Here is a 25877-nt window from a genome sequence, read left to right as displayed (position 1 = left end):
CCAGACAATTAAAGGTCAACAGTTCTTCCCACAGGCCAAACATATTCTTCATTGCCCTTTGCTATTTCAATGACAATCATACCACATCTCTTTATTATTATACAAATGTCATAAAGGCAAAACAGAAGGCTGTTATCATTTCTTAATCTTAACATGTTCAATGTGATTCCCCCAACACCCCCTTCCCCACCCACCAACCAATAAAAGAAAAATCTTACAAAAAAAAAGTTGCAATGACAGGAATATAGCTTTATCCAGATTAATTGTGACACTCTTAAGTGTCATGAGCTTACTGAAGACGTGCCTAAAATGTTCAACATTTCCAATATAGGTTATATTGCTATTTTATAAACCTTGTCACAATATTGATTGCAATACTTGATTAGGGGTAGCGTTGGCAGCCTGCTAACATGTTTTGCCCACCACATGTATGTAAAGATAGGGACCTTTAATTCAGTGCTCACATGTGTTACTCAGTTTATCATATTGTTTGATTTCTTTTAATGGTCTGTACATAAACTATAGGCATGTCTCCTTTCCAGTTAAAATCATTTTAAATTTGTCATTATAGAGCCTTTAATAGTTTACTAATGCAGTAGGAGTTTTGCTCAATGTTGAAGACTGTATCATGAACTTCCACATTGTTTGTTCTCTGAAGGTGAGTTTTGTCTCATTGGCAATCATATCACATCTTCTAATTTTTTTTCTTTTCGAAAGAATCAGTAGGGCCATTTTAGGGTACAACAATTTTAAATTTTGAGTATCTCTGTTTAGTATTTTCATTAACCAACAATATTCTTAAACCTTTTGGTTTTATAGAAATAAGACTCCTAAATCTATGATAAAGTTCTATTAAAATAACAGGACTGTATTCTTTTCCCATTATAACAGCTTTGGGATTTTGTTGACAACCTGTGATATTTTATCTATATTTGTTAAGTCTGAATTTTAAAAAATACACTTCTGTTTAAGAAAAAATGGCATGCTATTTTCAATTTGAAATAAAAGTTTATTATAATACAAAGGGAGACAATTCTTCCATAAACTGTATGTGTGTCTAAATCAATATAATTTGAAAAACTATGATTTTAACAGTTCTTTTCATGAAACTGTACAAAAATCTAATCTAATAAAATAGCATTTCAATCTAGGTCTAACCCAATATGTAATAATGACTTTTCTATGTATACTTGTTGACAAAATTTGCATTTTATTGATCCTAGACTCCATATGAAAGAATAAAAGAAAACAACATGAAATAATAAAAAAAAAAACTTTTTTTCAATACATAAAAGATTTCCTTTCAAACAATTTTTGGTCCACCTTCAAAGCTATGCAAGGTGTTGCATAATGTACACAAAGTTTAAATGCATGGATGAAAAGAATTTTTATAACACTGTGGGTTAGACCTATGTTGTTAAAAATAAACAATCTTACCAGATATTTTTATTGAAGCGGAATCTATTGATACAGATATTGAACCAACAGCTGGAGTCTGGCGGCTTAATACACTAGAAATTACTGAATGAAAAGCAATTTCTTCTTATTTATAGAAACTGAGAACTAGTTAGTGTTTGGCGACTTCAATATTAGTATCCTTAAAAAATTAATGATTTGAGTTATTTTTCTTTATCCTTCTTAATTACACCAACAACCTGTTTGCATTTTAAAGTAAAATAGCAAAACAACCAGCAGCACATTTTCTTTTTCTTCATTCAATATCAAAATCTGTACTGAAATGTTAAGTCAACATGAGATTCAATCACACAGGTTTTTGCAATTTGTGATCAAATGCTTGGCTTGGGTCATTCTTAAATTATACATTTTTACTTACGGAGCCAATTTCATAAAAAAATCTACCAATCAAAAGTCATGAACAATTCAGTTAATTAACAATCAATCGAGGATGTTATTTTGTGTTATGAAACCAACTCCAGATTAGGTTGTATGTCAGAGAACAAAAACCAGAACAACTACAAGATTCATCTATTAACTGTTGTTTGGTTAATGTCTTTCGCAAATATTTCATGCATGTTCAAGACGAGAACACACGATACCATAGCATAAGGTTCTGCAATATAGGGTTAGCTTCAACTGGAATAGGATGATGGACAGGAAATTCTGAATCCCCCGAAAAAAAGAGGCTATATTCAGGAGAATAGGGACAGACATTTACCCTTGAAACATTTCACATACAGACCCCCATAAAGTGATGTTGCAGGGTTTCTTAACATGCAAATAGTGTGGCACTCTCTCTACATTAGGCTTTATATGGCTACTAATTCATTCATCCCACATAGCCAAATGGATGCCCCACTTTGGCAAGAGTTTAACTGCTGGTCAGTAGAAGAATAGGGAATGACAATTTTGTACATCCCGGTCAACCCTTTGGTTAAGAACCTGGTGAGAGCTTTGATTAGTGATTGTTTTACACAGCATCAAAACAAAAATGCTATATCGCAGTGAGTTGCGATCCAGAGGAAAAAGCATGTAGCAATGTCTCCCTTTGTTGATGGGGAGATGTAAGTAATTAATTTAGCTATGACAAGCATTAATAAATATTTTTCCTACTAGTATCTCAATCTATTAAAAGATATTATTAGATCTCTAATCTTTAATAAAGGTGAATAACATTTGTAAAAAAATATACTGAAATGAGCTAGTAACTCCTACATCTAAATTGTGTTGTGTTGTTTTCCTCACTATGGGTTAACTGCATTCATGATACCAATATAAGATGAATTAAGTTCATTTGTAAGTTTTAATTAAAGTATAAGTGAATAGAGTACACCACTGGGGAGAGAAACCTGATATTCTAGAAAACATTAAAGCTTTCTAATGTTTTCTTAAGGAGTGCTTGTTTGTCACTAATTCAATCACTTTCATGGTATTATTTTAGACTGAAGATATATAATATAAAGGGCTTGTTGGTGGTGAAATCTGCTGTGCCATAGTAAATAAAAAAAATAAATAAATAAACAACAGCAAAATCTAAATAACTGTAGCCACACAAACATTTTAGGAAATTTCATATTTGAGTTTATACTGAAAAATATTAAATTTAAGCCAGTTCACTGCACAAATTAACTGAAAACATTCCCATTTCACAATTTTCTTGCTGTCAAAGGATGTTAAGGATGTCTATTTCACAGTGACCTTATTAACTTGATTCTTAATTAAAGTGCACCAACCTATATTAAGAAATGTTTATTGATTTTTCTATTGGTGCATGACCTTAGAAACAAATTCTTGGCACTTTATTGATGAATATTTATTTCTTATAAATTAAGTGATTAATTTTAATATGGATGCAAACTGAACAGAAGATTGACATACTGTAGGGCAATAAAACGTAAAACAAATTGTCATAATACCATTTCTCCCCAAAAATGGTTAAATTATGATGGTACAAAATGGTCAATTACACATCATTTAAAACAACTCTACTTATCATGACAGGTCTCTGTCAAAAGGTCTCAAAGGAGTTGTTTACATCGGCTCAATAAGTTCGAATGGAACTTTATAGAGTACGGTAGACAGGACTGACATGGTTATTATAAGATTGGATATAGCTTTACTACCACTACAACTCCAGAACAAGGGCAGGGTTCCTCGAGATCCTCACTACAAATCCCATATGTTATAAAGTCAATCCAATCAAATTTGAATGTGAATATACCTAGAGAAGGGGCCTTGAACTTACTGTCATCTGGAGACCTTACTCTTCAAAATCATTACCGTTCATGTGGAACTCTAGTTAGAAATTGGGTATAATTTGAACATAGGAATATTCGTGGTAGGATAGTTTAAAAAAAAGTCCCAAAAAGTCTCAAAACTCCAGTGAACATAGTCATATCAAAGTATTAACAGTACAATATGGTCAACTACACATAATGGCAAACATCCTCACTAAACAAACTTAGAAGGAGTTTGTTGTGTTCAAAAAGTATGATTGTGGTTGGATAGTCCAAAGAAAGTCAAAGTCCAATAACTCGCAGAAAAAGCAATTAAATTATTTATATACAGTTTAGTAGTGGAAATTCAAACCAATGAACCCCATTAATGGCAGAAAATGAGTTTTTTACTAAGAATTACATGCATATGAGTACATGAGGCCTGTTACAAGGTGAGATAAAAATCTTGGAAAACTAGATGTAAATTCAAAAATATATTTTATATGGCTTTATTCTAAATATGCAATGTGTCCTTCTGTTTATAGTTTATTCAGGAGATCCTTAAAGTGTGCCTTGAATATATTATTTGGGGACTTTTAATTGACAGATAGTACCAATTATTGTTTATTTATTTTGAAGGGGACTATATCAATTAATCCTTCTTTTTCATAAACATGACAATGAGTTTTATCTTACTCTTTTCATTGAAAACTTACTTTTTAATCATCTTCTTTGACATATTTTCTTCTGTTCTTGACTGTCTTCTGCTATTCTGAACTATCAATTTCAGCTTCCTGCTTTTAGCTCAATTTTGCACTGGCATCTGTCAATCAAATCATAAAAGAAATATTATTGGTTGGCTGTTCATTTCATGATCACCTGATTCTTCAAAAAAGAAATACTATTGGTTGGCTTGTCCATTTCAAGATCACATGACTTTTCATTTCCAATGTCATCAGCATGCATGCTTTGCACACTTTTTTATGTTCATCAAGAAGTCTATTTTAGTCACAAGATGTACATTTCAGGGTGCTTAAATAGCAAACAATTTCAATTCTGTCCCAGATGTTGGACAAACACAATTTCTTAACTTCTATATGTAGATTTCTTTCCTTAATTTTTTTTTTTGAATTCTGCATTATTTCAAATTTAAACTATGATGAATATATTATACAGTTTGTATTATCAAGCTTACAAAAGCCCAAAGCTCTCCAAGAAGCATGTGTGCTACATTCATTCTGTTTAAAATATTTCGTGAATGGTCCAAATAAGGAAATATCTGGGTTTTTTTACAGAAATCTTTGCCTTATTATCATATTTTCATCCTATTTAACAGGTCCTTTACCAAAACTGAAAAAAAACCTTAGCCCATTGTTTCAAATTCAGCATAATATAAAATCTTAACTCTAGTACAAAGTTGATATTTTTCTTTCTGAACTTTTTTTGTCAGATTTCTGTTAAAAAGTCTTTATGGTATTATTGAAATACATGTGTTGCAGTGCCAATTTACTAAGAATCCTTATTAAGAAAATACAGATAACAAGAATGTCCCCAGTCCACGAACGCCCCACTCTCACTATCATTTTCTATGTTCAGTGGACCGTGAAATTGGGGTAAACCCTCTAATTTGGCATTACAATTTAAAAGATCATATCATAGGGAACATGTATAATAAGTTTCAAGTCGATTGGACTTCAACTTCATCAAAAACTACCGCGACCAAAAACTTTAACCTGAAGCAGGACAGACGGACGAACGAACGGACGGACAAATATTCATTCTGTTTAAAATATTTCGTGAATGTCCGAATAAGGAAATATCTGGGGTTTTTTTACAGAAATCTTTGCCTTATTATCAATTTTTCATCCTATTTAACAGGTCCTTTACCAAAACTGAAAAAAAACCCTTAGCCCATTGTTTCAAATTCAGCATAATATAAAATCTTAACTCTAGTACAAAGTGGATATTTTTCTTTCTGAATTTTTTTTTGTCAGATTTCTGTTAAAAAGTCTTTTTGGTATTATTGAAATACATGTGTTGCCAATTTACTAAGAATCCTTATTAAGAAAATACAGATAACAAGAATGTGTCCCCAGTACACGAATGCCCCACTCACACTATCATTTTTTATGTTCAGTGGACCGTGAAATTGGGGTAAACCCTCTAATTTGGCATTAAAATTTAAAAGATCATATCATAGGGAACATGTATACTTAGTTTCAAGTCGATTGTCAACTTCATCAAAAACTACCTCGACCAAAAACTTTAACCTGAAGCGGGACAGACGGACGAACAAACTGATGGACGAACAAACAGATGGACAAACAAACAGACGGACGAACGGACGCACAGACCAGAAAACATAATGCCCTTCTACTATCGTAGGTGGGGCATAAAAAGTCAGGAAGACCATTATATTAAAAGAGTCATTAAAGAATTAAGATATTGTTTAATTCTTATACTATTTCCTAATCACATCATTTACATCTACCATTTCCTAAACACCAAACTCCAAATGAATGTATATAAAATCATTTTAATATACAATGTTCACTTTGCATGTTAAGATATAATTACAAAGCAACAAATTAATATCAGTTAAAGTGAAAGTAGACATGTGCTCTTTACAGAATGAAGGAAGTTAATTATAAAACAAAGGATGGTGTAACCTATGTTCTATTTATCTATAAACCCAAGTCAATGACCACTAGCTTGCATGACAAGAAATAATTTCCAGCTAGGAATAGACTGCTGTGAAAGTGTCCTTTTTAACATCATCAGTTGTATGTTTTCTCTAAATATTAAATGAAGGTGGAACTCCTCATGGATCTAATTGGCTCAAATAAATTCGTTTCACTACTTTTTCATTCAAGCAAAATGGCTTCAAACTAAAAAAAGCGTGTGTACAGACAAGGCTTTACACCCACTATAAAACTACTATAACTAAAATAGGAAACATTGCTTATCACAATTAAATATTTTATGCCTACAGACACAAAAATATGGGTTCATTTATGACTTTTGTCTTGTTTTATATTCTACAAATTGTGTATTGTTGGCTAAAAGAACATGTGCAGTATTTGATGTTGTATTATATTAAGAAATAAAAAATCATTTTAAAACATCATGTGATTATGTTCTCGCAGCCAATCAGAGTCAACAATGGAATAATCATGAAACATCTCTTTATAAGACATTTTATCATTCCTTACCCATATCATATCTCATCATACTATTAAATCCTTCCATCAGATATAGTTATCCCTGATAAACATAATGCTTAAACCCTTTTCAAAGTCCCTGATAAACATAATGCTTAAACCCTTTTCAAAGTCCCTGATAAACATAATGCTTAAACCCAATTCAAAGTCCCTGATAAACATAATGCTTAAACCCTTTTAAAAGTCCCTGATAAACATAATGCTTAAACCCTTTTAAAAGTCCCTGATAAACATAATGCTTAAACCCTTTTCAAAGTCCCTGATAAACATAATGCTTAAACCCAATTCAAAGTCCCTGATAAACATAATGCTTAAACCCTTTTAAAAGTCCCTGATAAACATAATGCTTAAACCCTTTTCAAAGTCCCTGATAAACATAATGCTTAAACCCTTTTCAAAGTCCCTGATAAACATAATGCTTAAACCCTTTTCAAAGTCCCTGATAAACATAATGCTTAAACCCTTTTCAAAGTCCCTGATAAACATAATGCTTAAACCCTTTTCAAAGTCCCTGATAAACATAATGCTTAAACCCTTTTAAAAGTCCCTGATAAACATTATGCTTAAACCCTTTTCAAAGTCCCTGATAAACATAATGCTTAAACCCTTTTCAAAGTCCCTGATAAACATAATGCTTATACCCTTTTAAAAGTCCCTGATAAACATAATGCTTATACCCTTTTAAAAGTCCCTGATAAACATAATGCTTATACCCTTTTAAAAGTCCCTGATAAACATAAAGCTTATACCCTTTTAAAAGTCCCTGATAAACATAATGCTTATACCCTTTTAAAAGTCCCTGATACACATAATGCTTAAACCCTTTTAAAAGTCCCTGATAAACATTATGCTTATATATATACCCTTTTAAAAGTCCCTGATAAACATAATGTTTATATATATACCCTTTTAAAAGTCCCAGATAAACATTATGCTTATATATATACCCTTTTAAAAGTCCCTGATAAACATTATGCTTATATATATACCCTTTTAAAAGTCCCTGATAAACATTATGCTTATATATATACCCTTTTAAAAGTCCATGATAAACATAATGCTTAAACCCTTTTAAAAGTCCCTGATAAACATAATGCTTAAACCCTTTTCAAAGTCCCTGATAAACATAATGTTTATACCCTTTTAAAAGTCCCTGATAAACATTATGCTTATATATATACCCTTTTAAAAGTCCCTGATAAACATAATGCTTAAACCCTTTTCAAAGTCCCTGATAAACATAATGCTTAAACTCTTTTAAAAGTCCCTGATAAACATAATGCTTATACCCTTTTAAAAGTCCCTGATAAACATAATGCTTAAACCCTTTTAAAAGTCCCTGATAAACATAATGCTTAAACTCTTTTAAAAGTCCCTGATAAACATAATGCTTAAACCCTTTTAAAAGTCCCTGATAAACATAATGCTTAAACCCTTTTAAAAGTCCCTGATAAACATAATGCTTATACCCTTAGTAAATTTAGTTTTTTTAGATGATTATAATCACTATTTTAGTAAACAAAATAAGTAGGTCATTTTTTGGCATGCAGCATTAAAATATGTCAGAAAGTATTCATAATAAGCAACAATATGCTGTAACATTGTACCTTGATGCAGCAAAATCAAATAAAACATGTTCCGAAGAGATTTGACTTTAAGAATAAATGATTGGTCTTACATTCCTGCAACAAAACTTATCGAACTGCAGATCAGAAGTTGCAAGAAACTCAAATTAATTGATCAAGATCAGACAAATATAGTTTTGATGAGCAGTTTTACATTGTTGCCTGTCATCATCATCCAACCCAAGTATAAAAGTATATAAGATAGTACAAATTTAAGTACCTAACGTCTAGTCCAAAACTGACAATTTGATTTATCTATTGGTCATTAACATGTCAAAATAACTTCTTAGATATTCTTTTTTGGGACTGACTAATTAGTGTTCTGTTTATCTTCATTAAAGTCTGCTGTAGATTTCTGTTTAGGGTATTTCATTTATAGAACTTCCGTGTACTTTTATACAAACTTTCTACCTACAGAAACAACTTGTAGTGGATCATTATTTATCAATCTCTCTCTGGAGACAGAAAATAGGGCATTTTTTTTAGAATCTAATATTTCCCTATATCCTCTTAAAACCACAAAAATGATAAAAACTCATCAAATATAGCTTCTAGTTCAAATAAGCAATGAGGCAAAATGATATAAATTGTAATCTGATAGCTAATATATCTTGAGGCAGAAAATGCCATAGAAAATCATATATGGAGGATTTTTTCTAATTTGAAATATAATTTTGCTTAAAATGATATACCAGAAAAGGCATTCTTTATCTCAGGATAATATAAAAGAGAGAAGAAAAAAACATTACGAAATATGAAAAAACAATCATATTATTATATCAAAATCAACGTATCAAAACAAGAAATCATTTTTTTATAGAGAAATTATATGTCAAATTAAAGATTGCCTAACTTAGAGACATTATATTTCTTCAATATATGGAAAATTTAATGTTTCTTGCAACATTCATTATTGGATGTCCAGGAGACTATGAAATAATAAAAGAACAACTTCCAATATTGAATCATTTTTATCTGTTCCAGGGCAATACCTGCAACATTCATTTTGTTCTATTTAACTTTTTTTTCACAAAAATTTGAAACAAATGTAGGCATGGATGTGTTAACAATTCAATTTTCTAAATAATTTCTATTTACAAAGGAGAAAACTCTTATCAGCACTACTTATTAAATTTCTCAAAAATATTGCTAAGATGAAACTTTGCAACATTTGACAAAAAAGTTGCTTCCAGATGGTGCTTAATGGTTTGGAGCTCCTTAGTTAGTCAACATAACATACAAATTAAGTTCTATAGGGAAAAGTTCTGGCTAGAAACCATAAAAGATACTAGGTTATTATAAGAGCACATGAAATGCCAATTACCCTAAAGACTTAGAACAGAAAAAAGAAACCACAGTAATGGCTTACTTCAGTATTTATCATTTAATTATTTCTGAAGAATTACTGAAAGTCATTCTTCACAGTATTTTGTCACACCACTAAGCATTATGATTAGTATATGATGTTTTCTTGAATTCTATTTCTCGTTAGAATAAAATTGAGAATGGAAATGGGTAATGTGTCAGAGAGACAACAACCCGACCATAATAGCAGACAACCTAACATTATCTAAATGATTGAAAAGAATTGATGACTAATATTCATTCGGTCAATAAGACAGGGAGCGTTCTCAAAGATTTAGGTGGATCTAAGAACTCAGTATCATTCATTCAGAAATTCCAACGAAAGGAATCATAAATACAGTCTATAACCATAACCTTGTCAAAAAGTCCACATTTATGAAATTATTGAATGCATTACTTATCAGCTATTTGTACTTGAAATGAGAATCAAGATGGGTGCTGCACAGGGATCAGGAACTCAGCTTACCTGAGCACCTGATTTCACTCTGCTGTTAACTTTTTGCAGGTTTCATATTGCTCAATTTCTAGTTTGTAAGTATTTTTTTTGTTTGACCTTAAACTAAATTGGAAAATGTCTTTCTGAAACCTATTACTTTATGTTTTGTCTTCTTGATTATTCGCCTCTGCCTTTTTAACAACTGAAAACTCAATTGAAGGAATAACTTTTTCAGAGAATTTTGTATTTCTTCTTAACATTTTGTTTTTGAACATTTCCACTTTGCATTCTTTCATTAGAATCCTACTGAAAAACATTAGTACAATATGTTATCAATGAACTAACAAGTGAAAAGGCCATAGCCTACTAGACCACTTCTATGCAAATTTAATGACAAATATATATACACTAATCTTCAGCCAATTATATAAAATCTGTGTGAAACTGACAAGATAAAAAACTTTCAAAGCAGAGGTGTTTTACTAATGGACTTCTGTTGCGAGTTTTGGTCAATTCAATTTCCGAACTAGTAAGTTTGGATAATGGAAGAATCACATACTGCTTCCGATCTTTTTGTCTTACACAGGAAATGTAATAATGAAGTTACTTTACAAAACAAATCCATTTTCATCCAACAATGACAGACAATAATTCTAATTGTTCAATGGCATACTTAAGATGTATGGAACTTGACATGAAATGTTTTATTTTATACAATTATTTGCAGTTATAGAAAAATTTATATTTGTGCTTCTTAATCAGTTAATGTGACCTTTATGACAAGTCCTTTCTGAATATTATTGATGGGAATTAGAAGTACACAGGAAACAGGTCAGAACTTTCACATACTAGAAAGGATCACTTAGTGTATTGTATCTTTAATGACCCTGTGGCTTCAATTAACAGATTTAGTCATGCATTCAAAAATGCCTTAAGGTAGCCAAGAGACAATGGCCAATATCATAAAGCCATGGAGTAATTGTCTCTTTCTCTTTGACTTATAATACTTAATTCTTTGGTAAGATTAAAAAAAAAACAACATCTGATCAAATTTCATGAAGTCAACAGGAATGAAGGAAAAATCACCTAAATCAAACTCTTACTGTTGGGCAATTTAATTTCTAATAAGTAATTAATTTTACAGAAGAATAAATGTATTACAAATTAAAGAACCTTAGTGAGCACGCTCACATACCCCATGTCCCCACATTGTCATTGGAGAAATTAAATAAGTATAAGAAAAAAAATTGTATAAGAAAAAATATTGAATAATAATTTCCTGTCAATATACATAGTATGTCCTTATTATCTACAAAATTTCATGAAATTCTGTTGTGTGTTTTCAGAGGAGTTGAGATGACAAACTATTGCAGAAGTACATTGAAGCAAATAAGTTCAAAGGGGCATAACTCCTAGAAAAAAATTGAACCATAATTTCCTGTCGATATGCACATCTACATAGTATGTCCTTATTATCTGAAAAGGTTTCGTGAAATTCTGTTGTGTGGTTTGAGAGGAGTTGCGATGAAAAACTGTTGCAGTAGTCCATTAAAGTAAATAAGTTCAAAGGGGCGTAACTCCTAGAAAAAAAATTGAATCACAATTTCCCGTCGATATGCACAACTTCATAGTATGTCCTTATTATCTGAAAAGGTTTCGTGAAATTCTTTTGTGTGGTTTGAGAGGAGTTGCGATGACAAACTGTTGCAGTAGTACATTAAAGTAAATAAGTTCAAAGGGGCGTAACTCCTAGAAAAAAAATTGAATCGCAATTTCCAGTCGATATGCACAACTACATAGTATGTCCTTATCATCTGAAAAGGTTTCGTGAAATTCTGTTGTGTGGTTTGAGAGGAGTTGCGATGACAAACTGTTGCAGTAGTACATTAAAGTAAATAAGTTCAAAGGGGCGTAACTCCTAGAAAAAAAAATTGAATCGCAATTTCCAGTCGATATGCACAACTACATAGTATGTCCTTATTATCTGAAAAGGTTTCGTGAAATTCTGTTGTGTGGTTTGAGAGGAGTTGCGATGAAAAACTGTTGCAGTAGTACATTAAAGTAAATAAGTTCAAAGGGCCCTAACTCCTAGAAAAAAATTGAATCACAATTTCCCGTCGATATGCACAACTACATAGTATGTCCTTATTATCTGAAAAGGTTTCGTGAAATTCTGTTGTGTGGTTTGAGAGGAGTTGCGATGACAAACTGTTGCAGTAGTACATTAAAGTTAATAAGTTCAAAGGGGCGTAACTCCTAGAAAAAAAATTGAATCGCAATTTCCCGTCGATATGCACAACTACATAGTATGTCCTTTTTATCTGAAAAGGTTTCGTGAAATTCTGTTGTGTGGTTTGAGAGGAGTTGCGATGACAAACTGTTGCAGTAGTACATTAAAGTAAATAAGTTCAAAGGGGCGTAACTCCTAGAAAAAAAATTGAATCGCAATTTCCAGTCGATATGCACAACTACATAGTATGTCCTTATTATCTGAAAAGGTTTCCTGAAATTCTGTTGTGTGGTTTGAGAGGAGTTGCGATGACAAGAAACAGGACTGACGGACTGACGGACGGACGGACTGACGGACGGACTGACGGACGGACGGACTGACAGACGGACGGGTCAAAAACATTATACCCTCCGCAACTTCGTTGCATGGGGTATAACAAGAATGTGTCCATAGTACACAGATGCCCGACTCACACTATCATTTTCTATGTTCAGTGGACCATACAATTGAGGTCAAAAATCTAACTTGACATTTAAATAAGAAAGATCATATCATAGGGAACATTTGTACAGTGCTAAGTTTCAAGTTGATTGGACTTCATCAAAATCTACCTCGACCAAAAACTTTAACCTGAAGTGGGACAAACGGACGAACGGATGAACGGATGAACAGAACATCACATGCAATTTTGTGCTGATACATGTATTTTCATCTACTAAGAAGATATTTTTTGTTTCAGGAAAATTAACCAATGAGTGATGGATTTCTCGTATAAGAAATTTCAAGGTCCCAGTGAATAATTTACAGAGAACCATAGCTATTGTATTTATTCAAAGGCACAATTTAAATGACAAAATTTTAAATACCTTGACCAAGAGGAGATGACTCTGTGGAAAAGTTACATTTGGTTCACAATAACAAAAGAAAGGTTTTTGTTATAAGAAAATGAGCATTGCAAAACTACTGACATAATATTAGTTCCACTAACATCCCAGCTGTATGTTATCTCTACTAGTCCTAAAGTCAAAAAGAATCAACTAGAAATTTAAACTACCCTTGTCAATCAATATTTCAATAAACACTCTTTATAAAACAAAAACAAAAAAGAATATGGGAGTTATATTATCCATCGATGACAAAAAATCAGCACATACAAAGCAATTCTTTTTTTTTTTTTAATACAAACAAAAAGCAAAGGAACAGAGAGTATTTATATGACCTCAAAGCAGACATCATCCAATGATGTGTTTAACCAAGAAATGAACTTCTTAATAATCCTTAATTGCTAGCCTTATAATTCACAAGATTTGAAAATTGCTATACTTAAAGCAAAAATCAATTTGTGTTTTTTTCCTGCTATTCACTAAAGCTAGACACAAGTAGTGAGTATTTAAGTGTGTTTTCAAGCTGTGTAAATACTGCAGGGGAACAACCTCAAGGCCTTCTTGTTCGACTGTACAGAACTAGGTAAATAAGTCACAACTTAAAATCTATAGGGACTAATAACTAGAAAAGTAATCAAATTTAGAGTACAGAATTTAACTAATGTCTTTTAGATCAATGTCTGACTTTTTAGGTGAAAAGACAGAACTATGGAGCAGCTAAACCAACACAATTATTTCCGATAAATATGTCCAGTCAGTAGAGAATTGCTTTAATGGTACATCATTACAGAACAACATATCTATGGTCAAATTTGATTTCAATGATCTGATGGACACAATATGAATCCTGTTGGAGTAAAGAGATTCATGAATCAGCTATAGATATAACCTTATTAGGAACAATCTGATGGGACCTTTAACCTGTCTCGTATATAAACACAAGTTCTATCATGAATATCATTAATTAATACAAGGACTTAAATGTCTTAAAATATTCAAGCTTCAAATGGTTTTTGATAGATATTCTTTTGAAAGCACAAATATTTAGGGTTGTAATTTTGTCAGAAACTTAAAGATCCATGGCTATGATAAAAACATATATTTTACAGATTGTCATGTTAACTATCTAAAGGACAGCAAGCACCAGCTGTGGGTGTGCAACGGGCATTTTATTACTTAAGCTTGCTATACAAGACAGAGATTTAAGATCTGACCTTAAGAATCTTTTTAATGAGGACAGTACAAGTGAACCATTAGATCTATTTGTCCTGATTATACAAGCTGATATTTAATCCCGTTTTTTCTAGACTTGTTTTTGTCATAGCCATAATTCCCGGGGAAACCTCAAATGACAAATCAATTAATTCTGTCTTTTGTATCCTCTTAAGAAAGCTTTGGAATTGTACTTCAAGTTCAGATGACATTTCGATATTGCATAGTTTTCTTCACTTATAAGAAAATCTTTGATTTGGTCAAGAAAAACATTATTTAAGCCATACAAAGACTGTCCACTAGTCAAAGGATAAATAAAAATACAAGTCAACTCACTAATATAAAACCAAATATGTAATGGGGGTCTCATTGGGGGGTTCCGATCCCGGATCCCGCTTACTGTTTTGTTAGATTCCCGTATCCCGCTTACACTATATACGTTAGCAATTCTCATTTTTTTGTCATTTCCCGGGTCCTGCAAGACCTCATTTCCCGTTTTCACGACACAATAATTTGACTTTCACGTGTCACGCTTACAAAAAAATTGACAATCCTGCGTCACGCTTAAACCCCAATGAGACCCACTGTAATGGCAATATAACATATTCCAGCATAAATAAGAATCAGGAATTAAAAAAAAATGTCATAAAAGCTCACTTAAAAACAAAATTTTAAATATAATTAAGGCAACATTGGTTAATCAGGTCATAATTTGATTTAAGCAAAAAAATATCCGGGGAAAACTAAAACTGAGGGAATTTCTCAAAATTTCCAATCCTATCAAATTTATAACAAAAGCTGCTAAAATTTTATTAAATTGGCTGCTGCTGAATTCAAACTGTTGAAAGGTACAACTCTGATAAATCTATGGTAAATAATATCACCTGAATCAATCAATTCTATTTAAGCAATTTCGATTCCCACTGCTACCAGATTTTTGTAAAGCATCTTTTCCTCCATAATGACGCCTTTTGACGCCACCCCCTTACTCCATAATGACGCCTTTTGACGCCTGTGTAGTACCTCAGTTGAAACACTTTGACAACAAAGTGTCTGCAGTTGACTTAATAAAATTTTTATCCAATTTGAAAAGGAAATTATCATAGGAATATCTGACTTAAATTTATTTGATGAAATAGTTGTTTTTCGCAATGCCTTAATACTTTAAAGCATATGTTCAGCATTTTATTAAAAAAATCCTATGCAAATCAAGTATGCAAAAAAGAAATTTCAATGGAGGAAAGGGAGATTCATTGGAACTTAAACAACTTAGCTGACAACTATTTTATGATATAAACAATCAAGATGAAGCTGTATGGTTATTATATTGGGTTGTACTGAAAGTCATACAAAATTGGACCAATTGTCATGCGGATCTGTCCTTACTTAAGATGGAATTGATATAAAGAACTGATTGACTTGCAACCAAAGAATTGATCACCATGTTGTCACTTGATTGTCTCAATCTAGTTCACAAATATGTAATCAAAGTTTTAGTTCTCTGGCATAGACTAAGTAAATAATGATAAAGGGGAAATGATTTAATAATAACTCATGAAGATCGTCAAACTGATCATTTGTTCAGAATTAAAGTAAATAAATTTAAAAAGAAACAAGAATGTGTCCTCAGTACACGAATGCCCCACTCGCACTATCATTTTCCATGTTCAGTGGACCGTGAAATTGGGTTAAAAACTCTAATTTGGCATTAAAATTAGAAAGATCATATCATAGGGGACATCTGTACTAAGTTTGAAGTCGATTGGACTTAAACTTCATCAAAAACTACCTTGACCAAAAACTTTAACCTGAAGCGGGACAGACGGACGGACGGACGAACGAACGGACAGACGGACGAACGGACAGACAGACGGACGCACAGACCAGAAAACATAATGCCCCTCTACTATCGTAGGTGGGGCATATAAAAACAAAGTCTCATCCCACGCCAGTTCTGTTATGCTGACTTTCAAGGACCTCCACATAACAATGTATATCAAATTAATTTCAATGTTGCTCCAATACTATTTGTTTTGTGAATACTCATGTTTTATTTCATTAAGAAAGCATACTTTTTTTTGTCTGAATATTGCAAATATTTTCAATATATTTTTTTCAAATTGCTCATCCCTGCCAAGTCAAACCATGGACTTAAAATAGCAAAGACTTGTTGGTCCATTGTCAGATTTGTCTGTCTTAGTATGGTGGTAAGTCTTCCTGACTACTGTAATTGTTTGAGTTAGCATGTTAAAACAAAGTATTGACATGCTGTGCAATTGTAATATTTGCCAAACATTTCTAACATTAAATCCCAATCAATCCATTCATCTATCAATCATAAAAACAAAACTCGGTTGCATACCCATTTGTTCCAATAACCTTTGTTCTAATGACCTACTTTTCAAATTTCCAAAATGCCCTTTTCTGTCACTCCGAATAATCCTATTAGGAAAATCATAATCTATATAATTTCCTAGTACAATATATCTGGTATTTAAAATATCATCCTCAGTGTCACATGCCTTTCAAAAATTTATTTTAATTGACAGTTGCATTTTATCTTTCGTACCATGCATTAAATCTTCATCCAATTTTCTTCAATTCCTGAAGTTATTGATAATTGTAAAGTAGAGTAATATAACCCTAAGCACCTTAATATGATTAAGTTGATTGATTTACAAGAAACTAAAGACACAAAATTAATTTAGATACCTATAATCCAAAAGAATCATTTAAATAATGCTGATTTTAGGACCCAGACAATTTAATTTGAACGTCTAAACAGAATTTTCTTTGCGTCCTATACCCATAAGCAAGAACATTGCCTGTTATTTGTTTGGAGAAAATTGTTTTATTTCCTTTGCCTTATCCTGTGTCTAGTCAGTAATCACAAAAATAGCTGTATGATTATCCGAATGCCCTCGTCACTTAATTTCGTACCTCTAAATGAAAGATTGATGACTTTGGAGGACAAGTCGTTAAAATCTCCAGGAAATAGATTACTAAAAATATAGGACTTATTTACTTTTCCTGTTATAGCAATCATTGCAGATTCTCCAAGTGTATTAAAGGCTCTATGTATTCATTATTGGAGAATGACTATTAGTGACCTAAGACTGAGAACGAGATAAACTTTGTTGTTGCTGTTTTCAGTCAGTAAGTAAGTATGTTCAATACAAAACCCTGTTCTTTGAGTTACAAATATAAAAATAAGGAGATGTTGTATGCATGATTGCTAATGACACAACTATCTACTTAAGTTCATACTAGAGGCTCTCAAGAGCCTGTATCGCTCACCTGATACTACTTGGGTTTTTGAAATCATATGAAAAAATATAAAATTTGGCTAAAAGTGACAACACAACCTCATTGATAAGGAAAGGAACATGTTTAATTTCATTCAAAAGTCCCCCGCTGGCGTCCATCTTGGATAATGGATCGGCTACAAAGTAACAACACTTGGTCAGCACCACATTAGGAACATTCATGCCATGTTTGATTTCATTCCATTCAGTGGTTCTCTAAAAGAAGTCATTTGTATGCATTTCCCATAGGGTCCTATGTTAAACTAAGTCCCCCGCTGGCGGCCATCTTGGATGATGGATTGGCTACAAAGTAACAACACTTGGTCAGCACTCCATAAGGAACATTCATGCTATGTTTGGTTTCATTCCATTTAGTGGTTCTCTAGAAGAAGTCATTTGTATGCATTTCCCATAGGGTCCTATGTTAAACTAAGTCCCCCGCTGGCGGCCATCTTGGATGATGGATCGGCAACAAAGTAACAACACTTGGTCAGCACCTCATAAGGAACATTCATGCCATGTTTGGTTTCATTCCATTCAGTGGTTCTCTAGAGGAAGTCATTTGTATGCATTTCCCATAGGGTCCTATGTTAAACTAAGTCCCCCGCTGGCGGCCATCTTGGATGATGGATCGGCAACAAAGTAACAACACTTGGTCAGCAACTCATAAGGAACATTCATGCCATGTTTGGTTTCATTCAATTCAGTGGTTCTCTAAAAGAAGTCATTTGTATGCATTTCCCATAGGGTCCTATGTTAAACTAAGTCCCCTGCTGGCGGTCATCTTGGATGATGGATCGGCTACAAAGTAACAACACTTGGTCAGCACCCCATAAGGAACATTCATGCTATGTTTGGTTTTATTCCATTCAGTGGTTCTCTAAAAGAAGTCATTTGTATGCATTTCCCATAGGGTCCTATGTTAAACTAAGTCCCCGGCTAGCAGCCATCTTGGATGATGGATCGGCAACAAAGTAACAACACTTGGTCAGTACCTCATAAGGAACATTCATGCCATGTTTGGTTTCATTCCATTCAGTGGTTCTCTAAAAGAAGTCATTTGTATGCATTTCCCATAGGGTCCTATGTTAAACTAAGTCCCCCGCTGGCGGCCATCTTGGATGATGGATCGGCTACAAAGTAACAACACTTGGTCAGCACCTCATAAGGAACATTCATGCCATGTTTGGTTCCATTCCATTCAGTGGTTCTCTAGAAGAAGTTCAAAATGTAAATTGTTAACGACGACGACGACGACGACGGACGATGACGGACGACGACGACGGACGCCGGACGACGACGCCGGACGCCGGACGCCAAGTGGTGAGAAAAGCTCACTTGGCCCTTCGGGCCAGGTGAGCTAAAAAAGTGGATGTAAGCAATCATAGGCAACCGTACGACTTTTAACAATGAGAAAAACCCATACCATATAGTTCTGTGTTTAAGAGTAATAGTCTTTAAGCAATTATTTGAGATTTCTGACTCGACTGGTAATCTAAATTTATAATCTTCCAAGTCTTCTTATGTCCTAAAAAAGCATAAAATGTTTGTCACTTAACCCTTTTACCCCCAATCCCGCCTGAAGGCGTGATGGCGAAAACCATTATTTGGTGGCCCGTATGACCCTCCATACTTTTTTTGAACTGCCCCAACTGAACTGTCATGATAGCAGGGACTTCAACCAAGCAGTTCATGGTCCATCAACTCTTCTCAGATGTCTGTTCGTGAAAATTTGGCACTTTGAAAGCCGTTTAAGAGTTCAAAATCGGAAAAACATGAAAAGTAGCCAAAATCAGGTGGGGGTGGGCATCTTTTGATGGCCACTACGTAACTGGAAGTGACTGTTGGTAAAAACTATTATCATATATGCATGCATAGGTGGTATAGGAACACAGCGAGGTATAATATGGCCAATAGGAATCAAGTCTGTAAAATCTAGGTCACCGTTTTGTCAAAAATCCATAAAAACGGACATTTAGGCAGACCTGACTTGACAATAATAATTCCCAAGCAAGACACTGAAGTCCAATATACTCCCAGCTAGCATGAATGGACTACTGTAACTATAGGGTAATACTTGAATGACAAAAAAAAAACAGTCTTGTCAGTGTTCACCTCTCAAGGTCGTTTTGAAATAGGAAAATAGACGGAAAATTACCATTTTTCACTGGGGTTGGGTTCAAACCCACGAGAAAATATTCCACCTCCCATCCTACCCCCCACCCATGCCATCCGCCCCCAAATCCCAATAAGTAGTTTAATAGATGAGCATCAGTTACAGCATCAGGAGTTTGCTCATTTGCATATAATTTGCATATGTTTGCAAATTTTCGAAAATGCCTGATTTTCCAAAAATGTCTTGGGGGCGAATGAGTTAAATGCAAAAAACACCAAACCCAAATCAACAAATATTAATAAATAAATATTTTCAGAGCAAAAGACAAAAGTTAGCCAAATTTATTGCAACTAATTAAGCAATACTACTCCAATGTTTATCAAGATATTCAAAATATCTGAGGTAATGTTAGCTTAAGGGTGTTTGCTTGTCATGTTTTGGAGTTTTGGTCAGATTTTCGGAATCCTCTGGTTTTATTCATTTGAATGCCTTAAAAATGTCTGCCCATTGACCCCATTTTTCTTTTATAAATCTCTTGCATGTAATTATAAGCCATTTGTAAAAGTCTAATAAAATCTTATTTATTTTTTAATAGTTTTTGAGAACTTTAACTTCAATGATAAAGCTATGAAAAATCAAGAGAGAACATTTTTCTGCTAAAATTTCAATGGCTAATATCTCGAAAACAAGCACATAATGACCTCTAATCTTTATATTTTTTGCTTTTTGATTCCTTAATTAATCACATAAGCAACACGACGGGTGCCACATGTGGAGCAGGATCTGCTTACCCTTCCAGAGCACCTGAGATCACCCCTAGTTTTTGGTGGGGTTCGTGTTGTTTATTCTTTAGTTTTCTATGTTGTGTCATGTGTACTATTGTTTTTCTGTTTGTCTTTTTCATTTTTAGCCATGGCGTTGTCAGTTTGTTTTAGATTTATGAGTTTGACTGTCCCTTTGGTATCTTTCGTCCCTCTTTTAATCCTCTATCAATATATACTAGTTTTATAAAAAGCTATTTATTTTGAAACTGAGCAGCTAACTTCCTTAATTCATTTGTTTACAAAAGCAATATTATTTAAATCCTTGATTATCTTTTAAATTATTTATTTTAAACAGCACCGACCATCTAGAAAAAATTTCACACATGAAAAATTTAGGATTTTTTTTAATGAAATTATAACATAAAAATTCAATCCCATGTCTAATTTTTTTCAATCAATAATTGTATCAACAAAGTCGAACAGTTCAATTGCTAAATGGTACATCAGCTGGCTGCTTTTTCCCCCTTTGTAATTATTTTTAATGAATGTACTGACTGTGCCACAGTAACATGAGAAGATCTTCTTTAATGATTACAAAGATTCTGTTCTGATGTTTCTGCTCTAAGATGGATAATTTTACCATATCGGAAATTAAGATTGATTGATTGTTTGTTGCTTGCTTGCTTAACAACCAGTGGCAAATATTTCATGCAAAATTACGGTGATAAAACATAAACAATTTAGAAAACAAAAGGTAGGTTATGCAAGGTCATTGTCACAAGCGACCATGATAAGGTCAGGCAGTTTTGACTGCCATTAGAAGATAAGAGTATTTTAAAAGGGGCATATTTTTCATAACATTATTTTTTTTTTAATCAAATTGTACCAAATAAGCACTCGTTATTCCTTTTTGACAGAAGAAAACCTTAGTCTGGTGACTCTGGTCCTGTGTCAACATATTGAATTTGAGTACAGAAGGTTTTAGGTTCAATTCACTAAATCTAACTTGTAAGCTCTCAAATAAATTTGCTGCTTCTGATGTATGCATGTAATATTTAGGAGTAACTGGTAATGGCTTAATAATGTGTAAGGAATTAGTGATTCTTCTACAGACTGTTACTGTGGAGACTTTATAAGCTAACATGTAAGTAATATCTTACATGTATCATACAAAACTAGCACAATGCAAATTATATTCCTATGACCTAATCAGCACATTGTATATATCAGACTAGTACACTCATTATGCAAGGTATTTTCAAATGATTTAAGCATGTAAAATCAGGCCACACATTTATATTCTTTTTTTCCAATGCAGTATTTCAAATTAGCTACTCAGGACTGACTTAACTACCCTTAAATCAATCAATCAATCAATATTGTTACATAAAAACCAATCTTATGTTATAATCAAAATAGAATTGATCATTTAAGCAAAACTAGTTTGACAGATGAATGTCCTCTGCTGTGAATGATCTTCACTTACATTCCTCTACCAGTTTGGTCTGCATTATTGCTCATCAACATTGCATTTAGTTCAGTTTATGTAATCTTGTAATAATACATTACCATAAAGATAATAAAACACTACTAATAATACATGATTTTCTATGTTATGACCATTGACTGTATTTGTTCTGCATACATATTGCTTCATGAATAGAAATCACAAAACGACAAGGTTATCAGAATAAAGTTATAGGCTCTAAACCAGACACAAAAAATTTTAAATCTGATTCACTCTAAAAAGCAACTCAAAGATTTTAATCTGATGATGGAGAAATTTAGAACTTGCATTATATTACATGTATCATAACTTCTGCCTATGGTCTAAGGCTGTATTTTGACCTCTAGGTTTCTTTTGAAATTATGTGTTGCTGGGTTTATGTCTTATGAACATTTTTCTTGGTTTTTTTTTTTATAGATTAGACCGGTTGTTGTCCTGTTTGAATGGTTTCACACTAGTCATTTTTGGGGCCCTAAATATAGCTTGCTGTTGGATGTGAGCCAAAGCTCTGTGTAGAAGACATTTCTTTGACCTATAATGGTTTACTTTTACAAATTGTGAATTGGATGGAGAGTTGTTTCATTGGCACTCATACCACATCTTCTTATAACTATATACAAACTTTTCTTTTATGCATATCTTACTGACTATACATGAAATATTTTCCACAGTATATTAGACAACCGATCACCTTATCAATTAAACTGTTGAACTTAATATTGAAATTAATAACCGGTCCATAAGATTTTTAGTTCAATACAGATTCATAGCTAAGACAGCATAACTTTAGAAAACATGCAAACCATATTAACCTTATTTCATATAAATGTTGATTATAATCTGAAGGAAGAAATTTCAGGATTTATACAGGTTATGGACTTTCATAAATTGATATATATTTCATGTCTGACAGAATGGGAACATGTGACATCAAAAGTTACATAACAACTTCTTATAATTCAGGAAATGGGAAAAATAATTGATAATAACATCGTTTTTCAAATCTTTTACAATGCATCCTGCAAGATTTTTATTCTATCATTAATAGAAATAAATGGTTGATTCTGCATCAAGTGTGAATAATGGATGATAATTGAGGAAGTAACAAAAATGATCATTAGTTCTTATTTTATTTTATAATATTTAGGGTAAAATAAATATGAACACCATCTGTATCACAAGGATGATAAAATCTTTCACATGTCACAAGCACCATGGCTTTGAACCCGAACTTCTGTGTGATGGATACATACTAAGAAATTGACAGAAGTCTGGAATTGCTATAGGTTATATTGAAACTATTTACTCAATCCATGATGAACAAACATTTCAACAGACAAGCAAAACGCTCCCAAAGCCTGAATCAATCATCTCCTAAAAATATGCCATTTTGATATTTATTTTACTTTTTTGCAATAAATTATGTCTGCTAATTTTCAAATCTTATATACTTGTAGATCCTTTTATTTTATTTATACTTGTTCTTCACTCTATAATAGTTTGGACAAAATACACTAAAATGAATAAAAATCATCTTTGAAGGGCAATAACTCCTCTGAAAGCTCATGTTCAAAGATCTTATCTTGCCAATATCAACCATTTGACATGTTCAAAGATCTTTATCTTGCTAACTTTTTTTGGCTAATTTATCTCCACTATTTCTATCATAGTTTCTGCTATAAAAAAAAAATATAACATGGGTTTAAAAGGTCATTAATGGCCATTTAGAACTTCTAGAAGTTAAGTCAGATGAAATTTTGAGAAAAGAAAGGTAACCTCGTTTACCCCTGCAAGGAAATAATCAGAAGATTGGCACTGAGATTTTATCTTTTGTTAGTTCCTTCAAATAATAGACAATGCAGGGATTACTGAGGTGGCAATTTTGAAATTACCATGCGATCAGTTTGAGTCATCAAATGAATTATAGGGTTTTAACCTCAATAAGAGTGTTTTTTCAGCAGGTTTTTTTTTTTTCATTTTCTTCACGCCATCATCTACCAGGATAACATAATAGTCATTTACACTTTATTTCACACAATAAATATTCCTCCTTTATAGTTCTATGATTATACCTCATTTAAGATAGAGATGATAGATGATGAAAATGTTTCCAACATGGGAATAGCAATCTGTAAAAAGTGTCTCCATAATAATGTTTAAACTTCAATGTTCCACAAAACAATCCCTGTGATTTATTGAATCATAAAACTCATATTTTTCATGACAAATTAAATGATTGTAAAACCTTAATGAGGCAAATATAACACTGATATATTACTATACAATAAATCATAGTCTAATTACAAAACCTTATATCAATCAATTAAACACCAGAAAACACTTCAAATTTTATTAAAGCATGCAATTTATTTTATTCTGTGTAACCAAATACAGTTTCATTTCCACAGATATGGAATTTGATTCAAGTATATGTATCAGAAAAAATGGCTGACATATTTATATTTCTAATTTCAACAAATATTCTGAATAATATGTGGTATCAGTAAATAGTATATATCAAAACATCAAAATTGCAGATAAACATCCCAATATAAATGTTATCCTGAGACAACAATTATTGCTTTTTGATTTTCATTTTCTTGGAGTTTAGTTTCTCCAAAATTGTGTGTGGTATATTTTTTCTAATTTTTTATTAAATCCTCTTTCTCTTCATCCTAATTTTGAGATTCCTCATTTTTTGTAAATGAGTAAATGGCAGAAGAAAAATGCATTTGGACTTATCTAGTTGAAAAAGCACCGAGAAAAAGGGATATGACCAGATGTAAAAAGGTAAGAACTCTAGAAGGCTTCATTCACTCATACTAGTAGAAATATTTGGGTTTTTGAGTCAGTGAAACAGTTTCACAAATCAGTACAAATGTCAATGGGTCAACTACCAAGTTTGTTAAGACAATTCTTATTAATAATATAATTATATATATATATTACAATAAAAATCTCTCCATCACATATCTTTGATGAAGTTTTGTTAATGAATATGTGCTCAATGAATAGATGTTGTCCACTGCTGACAAACCAAACAGGGATACAATTTAACCCTGTAGCACTTGGATAAACACACTTCTATTGTATAAATAAGGACATAAGAAGATTTCAAATTATAACATAAAATATGTCAAGCCACATCTGCCTGCATTCAGAAAATTCTAACTCCTGCTGCTTAACATCACTAATTTTACAAAAGTTCAGACCATTCTGACATAAGTAACTAGAAATAACTTAATAACAATCCTCATAATATGTACTTCTGATTTTTTTTTACTTTACTCAGTACAACATGAAATTAAATACAGCCCTATAGTTCTAGTAAAATTCCTTGACCGTTAACATAAAAAAATTCTTTTCTATGAACAATAATTCTCCCATTAAGAAAATACAAATCATTTTCAACTAAGAGCTGGATCAATTCATAACACAGTTGTGAAGCCATGGGATATTTAACAGGGAGTGCCTATTGTTCCTTTAGAGACTCTAAACCAGTGTGTAGTTTTAAGATTCTAAAGTACTTTATAGCATC

General features: G+C 32.4%; 2 protein-coding genes across 5 annotated transcripts in view; both read right to left on the bottom strand.

The window, feature by feature from the left end:
• Nucleotides 1–25877, bottom strand: part of LOC139514487 (general transcription factor 3C polypeptide 1-like) — a 227791-nt gene that overhangs the window by 131161 nt on the left and 70753 nt on the right. The window lies entirely within an intron of this gene.
• LOC139514544 (FMRFamide receptor-like) overlaps nucleotides 1–25877 on the bottom strand; it is a 136759-nt gene that overhangs the window by 97775 nt on the left and 13107 nt on the right. For 2 of the 4 annotated variants that reach the window (XM_071303934.1, XM_071303919.1), the window contains exon 2: nucleotides 4391–4497. The gene's annotated coding sequence lies outside the window, so the exon portion shown is untranslated. Of the gene's footprint in view, nucleotides 1–4390; nucleotides 4499–25877 lie in introns of those variants that run through there. The other 2 variants (XM_071303952.1, XM_071303927.1) reach the window with 1 other exon arrangement.

The sequence above is a fragment of the Mytilus edulis genome, chromosome 1, assembly GCF_963676685.1.
Source record: "Mytilus edulis chromosome 1, xbMytEdul2.2, whole genome shotgun sequence".
In the NCBI taxonomy this organism is placed as follows: domain Eukaryota; kingdom Metazoa; phylum Mollusca; class Bivalvia; order Mytilida; family Mytilidae; genus Mytilus; species Mytilus edulis.
This window is presented reverse-complemented; position numbering and strand designations above follow the sequence as displayed.